Source organism: Triticum dicoccoides, chromosome 6B, assembly GCF_002162155.2.
Source record: "Triticum dicoccoides isolate Atlit2015 ecotype Zavitan chromosome 6B, WEW_v2.0, whole genome shotgun sequence".
NCBI classification, from domain to species: Eukaryota; Viridiplantae; Streptophyta; class Magnoliopsida; order Poales; family Poaceae; genus Triticum; species Triticum dicoccoides.
In genome coordinates, this window is record NC_041391.1 from 59,045,216 (window position 1) to 59,056,912 (window position 11,697).

The window sequence follows — 11,697 nt, forward strand, 5'->3', positions numbered from 1 at the left end:
AGTGTTGAAAGACGTCCGCGACGGTGAATTCCACAATCAGAGCCCGATCAGGTTCGATCGAAAGGGGTGCAGAATATTCGGAGTCCGAATAGGAGTCCGGCACCTTGGAGTCACGGGCCTTGCGAAGGACTAGGCTGGTATTCGGCTCTATCGCCGCAGGGATTGTGGCTCCCGAGGCAGCGTCCAACCGTCCGTCCCGGGCTAGCGCAGTCGTCTCCGTGCTAATGGTCGGAGTGAACACCGGAGCGGCACTCTGGGCGTTGTCCGGCGGCAGAGCTAGATCGTGCCCATCGAGACAGTGCGGAGCACCCGGTCGTGGCTCGAATCCGTCGACGATCAAGTCCCCGTGGATGTCGGCCGTGTAGTTTAAGCTTCCAAACCTGACCGGTTGGTCAGGGGCGTGGCTTTTGATCTGCTCCAGACGGCCAAACGAGTTGGCCCGCAGTGCGAAGCCGCCGAATACAAAGATCTGTCCGGGGAGAAAAGCCTCGTCCCGGACCGCATCGCGATTGACGAGCGAAGAAGCCATCGGGCCTGAAGGTGACGACACAGAGGAACTCTCAATGAAAGCACCAATGTCGGTGTCAAAACCGGCGGATCTCGGGTAGGGGGTCCCGAACTGTGCGTCTAGGCGGATGGTAATAGGAGACAAGGGACACGATGTTTTTACCCAGGTTCGGGCCCTTTCGATGGAGGTAAAACCCTACTCCTGCTTGATTAATATTGATGATATGGGTAGTACAAGAGTAGATCTACCACGAGATCGAAGTGGCTAAACCCTAGAAGCTAGCCTATGGTATGATTGTTGTTCGTCCTACGGACTAAAACTCACCGGTTTATATAGACACCGGAGAGGGCTAGGGTTACACAGAGTCGGTTACAATGGGAGGAGATCTTCATATCGTATCACCAAGCTTGCCTTCCACGCCAAGGAAAATCCCATCCGGACACGGGACAGAGTCTTCAATCTTGTATCTTCATAGTCCGGGAGTCCGGCCAAAGGTCTTAGTCCGGCCATCCGGACACCCCCTAATCCAGGACTCCCTCAATGAGTTTGGACCATATCGCACCTACCATTGTCTGTTCCAAATTATATGTCTCAATAAAAGTGCCCCCTCAAGCCTCTTTGTTCCTACCCACCATAATCAGGTATATATATATAGTTAGGAAGGAGGTGGTTTTATATGTTGGGCTACCATCCACTACTTGCTACAATAAACTATACACCCTGCCTCGCCAACCTCTACAACTCCCTGCATATTGCTAGTTGGGGATGGGTTCTTATCTGTTGCATGCTATAAATTATGGATGCACCCACAACACACATAGGCTAAGCTAGGATTGAGAGGTGTCGGAAATATTTCTACCACTTTGAGCCCTGTTGAACTATGTCGCTTGATGATATTTTCTCAAATGTGCCCCTTTTTGTAATTCATCCTTCAATATATCATGCTCTTTCGGGCTCCACTAAGCTTTTCGTCTGCCAAGAAACAATGTGATTTGATCACAGAGATGCTGGAACGTGGGAACAAGAAAAGAGAACAAAACAGGTAACGAGGAAAATGACATAGTGAAATGACCACAACTTTTTCCAGCGGGTTGGCAAGCCCACGGTAGGCATCCATGCTTGGTTTGAATGATTTCCAACACCGTATGTCAGTTGCAACACGACCGGTCATTTATCAGCCTTTTCTGACTGCAAAAACTCCAGGAAATGCAAAATTTGTTGAAAACCAAAACAACTTGGCAAGGTGCCTTCAATTGGTCATATAAGTGAATGGAAAAAAGTTGGGGGTCATTTGACGGATGTGGGGAAACAAAGTGCTCTCAAACGGAGTCGTCTAACCTACTCAGACACCCTACGTTGAACATGGTGCTTTTATACATTCTTGAAATGATCCCAACTTTTACCAACAAGTGGGCATGCCCAAGGTAGGCATCCATGCCAAGTTTGAATGGCATCCGACACTGTATGCAAGTTGTGACACGTTCGGCCATTTATCAGCCTCCTTGGACAGAGAAAACATCAGAAAATGCAAAACTTTTTGGAAACCGAAACAACGTGGTATGGTGCCTTGAATTGGTCATATAAGGTCACAAAAAAATTAGGCCTATTTCACGGAAGTCAGAAAAAAAAATGTTCTCTCGAACAGAGCCTTCTGGCCTACCCGGATACCCTACATTGAAATGGTGTTTTTTGGACATCCTTGAAATGACCCCAACTTTTCAACCAGGTGGGCATGCCCGTGGTAGGCATCAATCCCAAGTTTGAATGATTTCCAATACAGTATGCACGTTGCGACACGTCCAACCATTTATCGGCCTTTTTTCATCGAGAAAACTCCAGAAAATTCAAAAGTTGTCGAAACCCCAAACAACTTGGCATGGCATCTTGAATTTGTCATACAAGGCCATAAAAAAATTGGGTCATTTCAAAGATCTCGAGAAACTGCGTACTCTTAGAAGGAGCCTTCTGGCCTACGCAGACACCCTACATGCATGATGTTTTTTGACATTCTTGAAATGACCCAACTTCTTCTGTCAGCAGTTGGGCATCCATGGTAGGCATCCATGCGATGTTTCAAGGAAAAAAGTATTTAAAATCAAAATTTAAAAAGGTACTTAAAATGTTTTTAAATTTTTCACATAATTAATAAATACAAAGGGACAAAATAAAAAATGTTCCATTTAAAAGCATTTAATAAATATTTGAAAAAAAACATGATTTAAAATAGTTACTCAAAACTATTATTTAGTTATTTCAAATAATATTTAAGAATTTTCAACAGGCTTCAAAAAGAATAATAAAATTTAATTAGGCTGAAAATGAATTAATAAAAAAGAAAAAGAAAAATGAAAATAAAAAATAAAAAAACAGTTTAGGCCTTTGCCCAACTAGGAGACCTTTCCGTTGGAAATCCTATACCTGAGTGCTATTTGATCAGAGTGAGTTGCAACTGAGACATCACTCTCGTTGAGTGCCTGTTGGGCCAGTCCAAACGCTCGCGGATTTGAAAGAAGTTTAGCCATTTTTTGAAAATGTCCATGGATAAGAAAAATCCTCAAATTTTCAAAAAAAATCACTAAAGAAAAGTTGCAAAAAATAGTATTCCCTTAGGAATCTCAGCTTCCCAGCTTGTTTTTCTTCAGTTTTGGGAACCTTCTAAGGGCTTCCTGAATCGCGTCTTTTTTTTCCTTTTCTTTTGTCTTCTCTCCTATTTTCTCTATTCTATTTATTTTCTTTTCAGTTTTCTTTGACTTTTCCTTTTTCTTCTGTCTGTTGTTTCTACTTTTCATAAATTCAAAATTTTCAGAATTTCAAAATTTTGTTTGGAATTTCGAAATATTTCATGTTCAAAAAAATTGTTCTGAATTTTGATTTTGTTTTCTTTTTTATTAATCAATGTTCTAAAAATCTAGAAGATGTATAGAATTTCCAAATTTTGTTCTCATTCCAATTTCTGTTCATATTTATTAGCTTTTTTCGTGAATGTTCATATTTATTTTTTTGATAAATGTTCAGAAATTCACAATTCAAAAAAATGTTTGTAAATTCAAAAAATGTTATTGTTGTCAAAAAAATTCAGAGTTTAAAAAAGTGTTCCCATTTTTAACAAAAATAAAAAAATCCAAAAATGTTCACATTCTGGGCTTGAAAGACATGAATAATTTTTTTTTAAATTTATTTACAATGTTTTTTAAAAACTCACGATTTAAAAAGATTGAAAAGAAAAAGCTCATTAATTTGGCGAAAGTTTGCAAAATTGGAAAAGGTTCATCGATTTGAATAAAGGTTCAAAAATTTGGGAAAAGTTAGATGAGTTGAAAAAATCATGGATTTGAAAAAAGTTTGCAATTTTAAGAAAATGTTCACGAATTTGAAAAGTTCATGATTTTAAGATAAAATATAAGCAAATGGAAATGAAAAGACAACAAAAAAGAATAAAATCGAAGAAAACAGACAAGGAAGACACACAATAAGGAGAAAAAAGGAAGTAAATTAGAAACAACAAGGTTGCTTTCCCACTTGATTAGGTGGTGTGGAAGTCCACAAGGAGGTTGAGAGTTCGGCACCTATTTTCTCATTAGTTGAAAAGGAGAAGAATCAGAGGTGTATACGTTCCAACGGGCGATCCACCATATATAAAATTTGTGGATACAATTTATCAAAGGTCCATATTACCCTTTATATGTTTAGTGATGGGGTTGTACCGAAGCGGACTCTAAAAATATATGTTTTTTGTTTGGAGGTGCTTGTAGGTTAAATCATATAAAAATGATTTTTGTGTATGGTAAGTTAAAAGTCGATGGGATGAAATCATTGCAACAAAAAATAACTTAAAAGAAGCATATGTTGATTAACAAAATATAAATTCAGTTTTGCAGAATGTAATGAGATGAGGAAGAGCATAAGCTTTTTTTTGCGAATAGAGGAAGAGCATAAGCTGACAAATAATCAATACATCATTATTATATAGGATATCAGTGTTATATTTGCCATATTCTAAGAATAAAAAAAAGCATTTCCTAGTTATTTCCTTCATTAGAGCTAGCATGTTACCCTCCATTTCTCGCAAAAAAATCATGTTTCCCTCCATGAGCAGAGATCCACTCCTAGCAAAACTTTTCAGTGATGCTACTAGCTAGAAAATACTGCCTTAAAGACATTGCACGACAGTGATAGAGTGATTCATCACCCAAATTAGTTCAATTTTCACGGATCAAAACTTACAAGTGGGGTCACATAATTCATTATTGCTTGGAGAGGCAGCATATGTGATACCCGTAGTGGCATCGTCTGAATTAAAGATTTTACCTTTCTCCGTCAAACACAAGAAAACATCATACCGTGGATGCTCTTAAAAGTCTTGATTTCCCACTGGTGGCAGAGTACAGTAATAGAAACATCAGCGACCATCTGAATCTCATTTTATGTTGATGGCTTAATTATGAGTTTGGATCATATCTCACCAACCTCAGCCAGTTTCACATTATATATCTCAACAACAACAACGACCTGAGGCCTCTCTGTTCCCACCCTCCATAGTCAAGTCTAGTAAGGAAGCCCAACCTGCCGAGCTCCATGCCTGTCATGGATGCACCACATGCACACGCACACGCACACGAGCACACACACTTGTTAGCTAGGATTGGGAGGTGCCAGAAATAGTTCTACCACAGGAGTCCCTAATGCTTTATGCCATTTGAGGATGCAGGGAGGAGACCTCTCCGGCTATCATGCTAGGCATCAACGTCGTTGACGATCCACTGGTGATAGCCAGAAAAGGATCGACTCTGCGCATGGCGATGGATAGGTAGCTACCTCCATCTAACTCGTTGGTTTCACTTGGCTTCATCAAGTTAAAGTTTGAGAGAGCAAGTCCAACCTTCAACGAAGCTACCATTTGAGTCATTTTTGCTCGTTTCAGTTGTGTACATGTTCGTGAATAAATCTGAGAACAAATACAAGCTCTACATTTCCTATTCTCTAGGTTTCAAATATAGTTGCTTTTTCTAAACGATCTCTGTCCATCTGGAGGTTTGAGGGCCTTAAAAATGAGGGCTTCGTACTAGTTACTGATTATATCTTAATGTGACTCTTTAATAGACATCATATACAATAATACTTGGAAATTTTGCTTGCCTTGTAAACATTATTGGGCACCTTGTTATTTAGTCTCAGCTTTCAATCCAATAAAAAAAATATGCTTTTTGTTTGGAGGTGCTTCCATGCAGGTTAAAAACATATAGAAATGTTTTTTTATTTTTGTGTATGGTTAGTTAGAAGTAAGTCAATGGCATGAAACCATTCTTACAAAAAATAACTTAAACGTAGAATACTAATTAACAAAATATGAATTCAGTTTGCGAAATGTAATAAGATGACGAAGAGCATAAGCTGACAAACAATCAATACATCCACTAGTAGAAAAACACCTAATAGTCCCGGTTCGTAAGGGCCTTTAGTCCCGGTTCATGAACCGGGACTAATGGGTCGTTACTAATACCTCCACCCATTAGTCCCGGTTCAAACACGAACCGGGACCAATGTGCCTCCACGTGGCCCTATGCGCCGAGGCCAGTCAGGGGGCCTTTGGTCCCGGTTGGTGGTACCAACCGGGACCAAAAGGCATCCACGCGTCAGCCTTCCAGTGGCTGGGGTTTTTATTTTTTATTTTTGAAAGGAGGGGGGTTGGGGGTTTTGGGGGGTTAATTTAGGTGTTTCATATATTGTGTTAGCTAGCTAATTAATAGAGAGAAGTGTCCTCTCTTATGTCCGTGCTTGGTCGACGCTACGTACTATATATACATAAGTGATCGAGAGAACCATTGAGTACAGAAGTTCGTCATGCATACCGAGAGAAGTGATCGATCGACCTCTCCTTCTCCGAGAGATTGGTCGAACAACAAGTTTTCGTATATCATGTATCTGACGCTACTGGCTACATACATGTACAATATGTATAAGATCTCTTAATTACAATCCTCTAGCAATTGAAATCAATTTCCACATGGTATTCTCTGGCTTTATTAATGACGTGGTCAAGAAAGAATCCCGCCAATTCCTCTTGAATTTCTTTCGTGCGATCTGGTTCTAGGAGTTCATTCCGCATCTGCCACGTCTAATTTGAAGAAGGGGGTTAATTAATACATATATATGAATGAAATTCAACAGAAATAATGGTGTAATAAAATGAAATTGTGAATATTATTGCTTACGCACTTCATATTCTCTTTGAGAGTAGCCCCGCTTGTTTTTCAAAGTCGCGTTGTGGATGAACTCGCACACGTAGTATCCACAGAAATCATTCCCTTCTTCCTGCCACAAGCACTTTACGAGAAATAGAGGTCAATCAAACTGATAATGAAGCATTATAAATGGCATTGATGAAAGTATAGCTATAGAATCAATGGGAGATGCGCGCAACTAGCTAGCCAGTAGTACTTACTTTCGGGTATTTATATCGCAGCTCCTTCGGCAGTCCCGGAGCTTGTGCGGTGAACTGTTTCCAAATCCTGCAAGACAAAGAAAATAATTATTATTACTTGAGATATCAGGAAATGAACAAAAAGTTGCCGATATGGTGCAATAATGATCGATTGAACTTACTTGCTGAGCATTTCAGTCATGTCCGCATAGGTTTTGGGATCCTTTCGTCTCGAGTCTAAGACGGTTACTAGTCCACGCTCAAGCTTAATCTCCAGAAGAATATAGTGGTACCTGCGCACGCATGCATAACTCATCAATTACATTACTATAACCTCGCTCGAGTAATAAGGGAAACCGAATATGCACACGACAGTAACACTCACTTGCCGTTGTAAGGAAAGAGTATGGTATCTTTGTTTTGATTTTTGATCAACGATTGTAGCACGTTGTCCTCGGCCTCTTTGACGTCCTTTTTAACCAGAAATTCATCTATGATATTTGTGTTAATGAACCAAATATCATAAATTTCTTGTTTTTTGCACTCGGCGATCTTCAATCTGCATAATATATTGAGGATAATTAATTATAAATACATGAAATGAAAGAGCCGAGCTATATATAGAGACTTAATAACAGAAATAGTACTTACAGACAGTAGCAAAAGACCATTAGTTTATCGAGGGCCTTTTGATTGAAGAACGCGAAGAACTCATCAAATGGAACAGTCAACAGATCATTTGCAACGAGGTCGTGCTCCTCTTTAATATTCAGATACAAAGCATTCGTACCCCCAGACTCTCTACAGGTTTCCATGTACCAATTATGGAATCTTCGCATCATTGTTGTCAGAGATTTTTCATCTTTGACGAGAGGCTTCCCGTACTCGTATCTGTGTTCGTCCACCTCCAAGAAATCAGGAAGTTGATCGTCAGGCAGGTAATCTGCAAGATTGCCATAACCGGCCACCGTCCCCGGACCATTAGACACATTGAGCGGGGGGGCACGATTGATGTGCTTGTTCGCCGAGCTGGGCAATTTTTTTCCCCTTTGCTCGTTCTTTTGACCTTTTAGCACCGATAGTAGTTCCCGACCACTGGGCTTGGAGATATGTCTGTTCAGTAATGCGCTCATAGTTGGTTCTCGGCGGAGACTTTGGTGGTTTTCTCAGGGCATCGATAGTGCGCTTTGCTTTCACCTGATCTACCTTCTCCTCCGGAGGTGGATGTCTCTTTGCTTTCACCCCTTCAAAGAACTCCTTCACGTGGGTCCGAACAATCGTATCGTTTTCCTCCTCGGTCCTCTCGTACGGTAACTTCTCTAGAGGCTTGAGAGGTGGACCGTATCTGTATTGCCTCCCGCCTCTGGTTGTGCTGCTAGACACCGGAGCAGACGGAGTGGCTGCGGCGTCTGTCTTCTTTCGTGCTTGATTACGAGGCGGAGGAGAAGGAGTACGACGCGTCGGAGCAGCCAGGGCGGCGGCGGGTCTCTTCCGCCCTTGCTGGCGAGGCGGAGAAGGAGGAGGCTGTTGGCTGCTCGGGAGCGCCGACGCGGGTGGAGAAGGAGGCGGAGTGCCGCCATGCGTGCCCTGATCGTCACTCGCCGGAGGAGGAGGCGGTGGAGGAGGCGGAGTGCCCTGACTCGCCGCGGGAGGAGGAGGAGGAGGTGGAGACGTCCAGTTCGGAAGGTTGATGAGCTCCTTCCGCCATAGGCATGGAGTCTTCAGAGCAGAACCCAGCCTAGTCTCCCCTTCACCGGTAGGGTGGTCAAGCACGAGGTCCTCAAATCCCTCCGTTATTTCATCCACCATCACCTTAGCATATCCTTCTGGAATCGGCCGGCAGTGATAAGTTGCTCCGGATCCACTAGGATAAATAGAGCCAACAGCCACCTTGACCTTCAAATTCATCCATCACGCCATAATGTGGCAATGTTGAGACTCCGTGATAGCATCCACGGGATAGCTGGCAGGAGCCGTCAAGACATGCTCCGGCTGAAGCAGCTCGGTGGAAGCCACGCTGCTTCTCCGCTGAGATGGCAGGGTAGCTTCGGGGGAAGCTTCGGCAGGTCGTTTGCTGCGATCTGCTGCTTCTCGTTCCTCTAGCCCCATTACCCTTTCGTGCAGCGCCTGCAGTTGTCCCTGCTCCAGTTTCTTCCTCCTCTCGTGGGTTTTGTAACCCCCTGCGTCCGGAAAACCAACCTTCCACGGAATGGAGCCTAGCGTGCCTCATGTCCGTCCAGGGTGCTCAGGATTCCCGAGGGCCATTGTGAGCTCATCCTTCTCCCTGTCTGGTACAAACGTCCCTTTCTGCGCTGCATTGATATAGTGTCGAAGGTTCTTGACTGGTATTTCCAGTTGCTCGTCCGTCCAACGGCACATCCCTGATACAGGGTCCAAGGTTCCGCCAGCCCCGAAGAACCAAGTCCGGCAACGGTCTGGCCATCTCATTGTCTCTGGTTCGATCCCTTTTTCAAGCAGATCATTCTCAGCCTTGGACCACTTAGGCCGGGCTTTGAGGTAGCCACCTGACCCCGTGCGATGGTGAAGCTTCTTCTTCGTAGCATTTTGCTTGTTCGTCGCCGACATCTTCTTACTCTTTTCCGATGTCTTGTGGGCCTCAAATGCGGGCCAGTGATCTTTGATCTTCTCATATTTGCCGATGAATTCTGGTGTCTTTTTTTCGACAAAATGGTTCAACTCTTTCCTCCACCTCCTGAATAGGGTTGCCATCTTCTTAAGAGCACAAGACTTGATTAATTGCTCTTTAACTGGCTTCTCTGGATCCTCCTCTAGCGGTAGGGTGAAATTTGCCTTCAGCTGAGTCCAAAGATCTTCTTTCTGCATATCATTGACATAAGACACCTCAGGGTCGTCCTTAGGCTTATACCATTGCTGGATGCTGATCGGGATCTTGTCCCTAACAAGAACCCCGCACTGAGCAGAAAATGCGTTCTTTGTCCGGATGGGTTCAATCGGTTCGCCGTCGGGCGTGATTTCTATGATCTCAAACCTTTCATCCGAGCTCAACTTTTTCTTCGGGCCTCGTCTCCTTACCGAAGTTGTGCTCGATCCGGAGAGCTAGAAATTAAAAGGAAGAAAGACGAGAGTAATTAATATGTGTACATATACCAAAACAATGAATGCATCAATTAACTAGTCAGCACGGGCTTAACTAATATATATATACCTGGCTGGACTCGGTTCGGTCACCGGAGCAGTCAGCACGGCCTCCTTCTTGTACCTCCATTGGGTCATCACCGTAGCCATCATGAACATAGCCCTCTTCTTGTACCGGCATTAATGGGCCGGAGCCATCATGAACATAGCCCTCTTCTTCACCCAGTCCTTCCTCACCAACGACGTCGATGAAAAATGATGCAACAACATCAGTTCCTTCTGCGATCATCTCCCCATAGTTTCTGCAAATATTTACAACATGTCAATTATTATTCAAAAACATGGTACAGATGGATATATATTAGTGGCAAACGTAGAACTAGCTAGCTAATCACAATAAGGAATCATGTTAGTGGCCTCGACGCTGCTTCTCTATGGTTTGGGATCGCCTCGACACAACGCTTCAAGGGTTTGGGGTGGCCTCGACGACAACGCTCTTTTAACTTGGTAAATTTGGGTGGCCTCGAGAGTTTTGGTCGAGCGAGAGGGCCGTGGGGGTTGCTACCGTTGTATAGGTTATCACGGTCGAGAGGGGGTATATATATCGACCGCCCCTCATGTCGAAGTTATCTCGAGGGGGCGGCGAGGGCGAAGGCGAGCAGCCTGACGGTGACAGACCTGATAAAACATAAGAAAACGAATAAGATATAAAAGAGGAGAAGAAGAAAGGAATAGAGGAGAAGATCGAAGAAAAAAAAGAAGAAAAAAAAAGAGGAGAAGAAGAAAGGAATAGAGGAGAAGAAGAAAAAATAGAATTTTCTATTTTTTTTCTTCTTCTCCTCTATTCCTTCTATTTTTTCTTCTTCTCCTCTATTCCTTTCTTCTTCTCCTCTTCCTTTTCTTCTTTTTTGTTCTTCTTATTTATTTCTCCTCTATTCCTTTCTTTCTTCTTCTCCTCTTCTTTTTCTTCTTCTCCCTCGAGAAAGGAAAATAATTAAGGAAAAGGAAGAAAAGAGGAAGAAGGAAGAGAAGGAAGAAGAAGAAGAAAGGAATACAGGACAAGAAGAAAAAATAGAATTTTTTTTCTATTTTTTCTTCTTCTCCTCTTCTTTTTCTTCTTTTTTCTTCTTCTTATTTATTTCTCCTCTTCTTTTCCTTTCCTCTTCTTCTCTTTTCTTCCTCTTCTTATTTTCCTTTTTCCTCTCATTCTTTTTCTTCTTCTTCTTCCTTCTTCCTTCTTCCTCTTTTCTTCCTTTTCCTTATTTTACTTTTTCCTCTACACTAACCTAATTAAAATGCACTAACCTAAAATCGATATCTACTAACAACCTAAATAAAAAATTAATACATATATGAAAAAACATATATAAACAAACAAATGCTATGAACATTATATTCATACATACATATAGCCACATCCATTCATCATATAGCTACCACATACATATATACATTAATTATATATATATGAAAAAAATGCAATGAACAAAAAATACACATGTATGTATGAAAAAAAAGCACTCAACACAGAGCCTCGACGGTGGCGGCTCACAACGGGGGCGGCCGGCGAGGGCGACGGCGGCGGCGGCGAGGGCGTCGGCGACGACCACGTACAACGGGCCGGGGCAGGGGCGTGGCCGGCGACGACGGC